Source organism: Drosophila yakuba, chromosome 2L (genome assembly GCF_016746365.2).
Source record: "Drosophila yakuba strain Tai18E2 chromosome 2L, Prin_Dyak_Tai18E2_2.1, whole genome shotgun sequence".
Lineage (NCBI taxonomy): Eukaryota > Metazoa > Arthropoda > Insecta > Diptera > Drosophilidae > Drosophila > Drosophila yakuba.
In genome coordinates this window covers 22,426,994-22,431,571 of record NC_052527.2, presented here as the reverse complement: position 1 = coordinate 22,431,571, position 4,578 = coordinate 22,426,994, and positions in this window count along the sequence as shown.

Here is a 4,578-nt window from a genome sequence, read left to right as displayed (position 1 = left end):
GCTCCATTGATAAGGTAAGGCACATTCACAAACATGAATGATGCCATCAACAAATTTGTAAACAGTTGCACAGAGCTAACAGGTCAGAGTAACACTGTACTCTATTATCGACAAGGTGCAAATAATAATAATAGAGGAGGCCGAGGTTATAATCGTGGAAGAAATAACTACCACAACAATTACAACCGAGGCAGCAATAACAACAATAATAATAACAATAATAACCGTGGAGGTAGACGAGGCCAAAACCAAGGGAGAGGCCGCGGAAACTACAGCCAGGGTAATAATAATAATAATAGCAGTGTGAGAATCGCGCAAAATACGTCGGAAAACTCACAGAACCCTTTAGGAAACAACCAATAAATGTAAAAGTTCATTCCATCAATTATAGTCTTAATGTATTCGTCTTAATGTATCCATAATCATTCAACTGAAAATAAACTAACATTTCTCATTGATACTGGTGCAGATATCTCACTTCTGAAGGTAAATTCTGATAACTTCCAAATTCAAACAGAAAAAATAATAAACATGGAAGGCATAGGCCAAGATGTGATAAAGTCTCGAGGAATAACCTCAATAGAACTAAAATCAACAAAATATATTATTCCACATGAATTTCACTTGGTAGACCCAAATATTGCAATACCATGTGATGGAATAATAGGCATTTATTTTTTAAAGAAATTCAATTGTCAACTGCATTTTGAACCAAGTGAAGACTGGTTTATAATTAGAACCCAAAATTTAAATTATCCAATATATGTTCCGATAACATATAGCGCTGGCAACAATACAGTTCTTCTGCCAGCCAGATCACAAGTTTTTCGGAAAATAGACATTAATATTGTAAATGATTACATATTTGTTCCTAATCAGGAAATACACAATGGGATTTATGTTGCAAATACAATACCAGCATCCAAACATGTATACATTCGACTTCTAAATACAACTAATTTCGACCAATAGGTCAAAGTAAACAAATCCAATATGAAAATTTAAAAGATTATGACAATTATGATTTATAAATGCGTTGCGGATCTTATTGCTGATCATTACAATAGTGATAATTATACAATTTCTGCTTACAATTTATGTTAAGCATAACAAAATCATCAAAAAACGTTATTTGAATAGGGCAAATCGTTTAGACCAGATTTAAAAAAAAACAGAGCAGAAGAAAGCTTGATAAAAAACTTTTTTTTTTTACGACAAGAATGGAGTGGATCGAAATAGCGATACAAATAGACGAATTTCGCTACAGGTTTGATAAGTCATAAATGTATCAATAGATTTGCAGTTATAAAATCCGAAACTTTGAAAAATCATATAGAGATAGTTGTAGGAGAATATAATAATATAGTTACATTAGTAAATAAATATGCAAATAGACTCACATCTGAACATAATAACATCTGATACCAGAGTTTGATGGTAAACCAGAAAATCTACAACATTTTTTGGATGCTCTAGGTCTACTAGACAGCTTAAAGAGTACACATGAAACGATTGCGATAAGCCTAATAAAAACTAAACTTAAAGGCCATTTAAGAAACCTTATAAGTAATGAGCAGACAATTGCTGCAATCATTACACAACTGTCAAGTGCAGTAAAAGGAGAATCGGTAGAAGTGATATCTGCCAAGCTTCTCAATCTACAACAGAGAAATAAAACGGCTAACCAATACACCCATGAGGTGGAGAAACTGACAAAGGCCCTTGAAAGTGCCTATATCAGTGAAGGGGTCAGCCAGTCCTTAGCAAATAAATACAGCACTACAAAAGCTGTAAAAGCAATGACACAGAATTGCTCCATTGTAAAACACATTCACAAACATGAATGATGCCATCTCCAAATTTGTAAACAGTTGCACAGAGATAACAGGTCAAAGTAACACTGTACTCTATTATCGACGAGGTGCAAATAATAATAATAGCGGATGCCGAGGTTATAATCGTGGAAGAAATAACTACCACAACAATTACAACCGAGGCAGCAATAACAACAATAATATTAACAATAATAACCGTGGAGGTAGACGAGGCCAAAACCAAGGGAGAGGCCGCGGAAACTACAGCCAGGGTAATAATAATAATAATAGCAGTGTGAGAATCGCGCAAAATATCTCGGAAAACTCACAGAACCCTTTAGGAAACAACCAATAAATGTAAAAGTTCATTCCATCAATAATACTCTTAATATATTCGTAACTTTCTATAATCATTCAACTGAAAATAAACTAACATTTCTCATAGATACTGGTGCAGATATCTCACTTTTGAAAGTAAATTCTGATAACTTTAAAATTCAAATGAAAAAATTATAAACATCGAAGGCATAGGCCAAGGTGTGATAAAGTCTCGAGAAACAATCCCAATAGAACTCCTATCAACAAAATATATTATTCCACATGAATTTCATTTGGTAGACCCAAATTTTGCAATACCATGGGATAGGCATTGATTTTATAAAGAAATTCAATTGTCAACTGGATTTTGAACCAAGTGAAGAATGGTTTATAATTAGACCCCAAAATTTAAATTATCCAATATATGTTCCGATAACATATAGCGCTGGCAACGATACAGTTCTTCTGCAAGCCAGATCACAATTTATTCGGAAAATAGACATTAATACAGTAAATGATTACATATTATTAGTAAACAAAATCCAATATGAAAATTTAAAAGATTATGACATTCATAATACCAACACTGAAAATAGAAGCGAACAAGTACTTTTAAAACTAACGAAAAGTTTTCCAGACCAATTCAAAAATCAATTAACTGAATTATGCACACAGTATAGTGATGTGTTCGTACTGGAAACCGAACCAATATCAACAAACAACTTTTATAAACAAACATTAAGACTTAAAGATGATGAACGCATTTATATAAAAAACTACAGAAGCCCGCATTAGCCATATTGAAGAAATTCAAATACTTTTCATGCCTTGACTTGATGTCAGGCTTCCACCAAATAGAACTTGAGGAAAACTCAAGGAATATAACATCTTTTTCATCGAGCAATGGCTCATATCGCTTCACGCGATTACCATTTGGTCTTAAATTCATTCTCGGGATTAGAACCAGGCATTCCTTTATATGTTCCGAAAAACACATGACTAAAAACTTAAATGACGTTTTTAATGTATGTAGGAAATATAACCTAAAGTTGCATCCAGAAAAATGTTCATTTTTCATGCACGAAGTGACATTCCTAGGTCACAAATGCACAGACAAAGGACTATTGCCAGATGACAAGAAATATGACGTCTTCAAAAATTATCCTGTCCCTCATGATGCGGACAGCGTAAGACGATTTGTAGCATTCTGCAACTATTATCGTCGATTTATAAGGAACTTCTCCGACTATTCACGGCACATAACTAGATTATGTAAAAAAAATGTCCCTTTTGAATGGTCAAGCGAATGCCAGAACGCTTCGAAGACCGTAAAGAAAATCTTATGCACCCCACATTATTACAATATCCTGATTTTCGCAAAGAATTTTGCATTATAACGGATGCTAGTAAACAAGCTTGCGGAGCGGTTCTAACTCAGAAACGTAACGGGATTCAGCTCCCAATAGCTTATGCATCACGTTCATTTACAAAAGGAGAAAGCAATAAGAGTACAACGGAACAAGAAAAAGCGGCAATTCATTGGGCAATTATCCATTTTAGACCATACATTTATGGCAAACATTTCACCATTAAAACGGACCACAGACCTTTAACGTACCTATTTTCTATGACTAATCCCAGTTCTAAATTAATTTTTTTACGACAAGAATGGAGTGGATCGAAATAGCGATACAAATAGACGAATTTCGCTACAGGTTTGATAAGTCATAAATGTATCAATAGAGATGCAGTTATAAAATCCGAAACTTTGAAAAATCATATAGAGATAGTTGTAGGAGAATATAATAATATAGTTACATTAGTAAATAAATATGCAAATAGACTCACATCTGAACATAATAACATCTGATACCAGAGTTTGATGGTAAACCAGAAAATCTACAACATTTTTTGGATGCTCTAGGTCTACTAGACAGCTTAAAGAGTACACATGAAACGATTGCGATAAGCCTAATAAAAACTAAACTTAAAGGCCATTTAAGAAACCTTATAAGTAATGAGCAGACAATTGCTGCAATCATTACACAACTGTCAAGTGCAGTAAAAGGAGAATCGGTAGAAGTGATATCTGCCAAGCTTCTCAATCTACAACAGAGAAATAAAACGGCTAACCAATACACCCATGAGGTGGAGAAACTGACAAAGGCCCTTGAAAGTGCCTATATCAGTGAAGGGGTCAGCCAGTCCTTAGCAAATAAATACAGCACTACAAAAGCTGTAAAAGCAATGACACAGAATTGCTCCATTGTAAAACTTATCATGCAAGCAGGCACATTCACAAACATGAATGATGCCATCTCCAAATTTGTAAACAGTTGCACAGAGATAACAGGTCAAAGTAACACTGTACTCTATTATCGACGAGGTGCAAATAATAATAATAGCGGATGCCGAGGTTATAATCGTGGAAGAAATAACTACCACA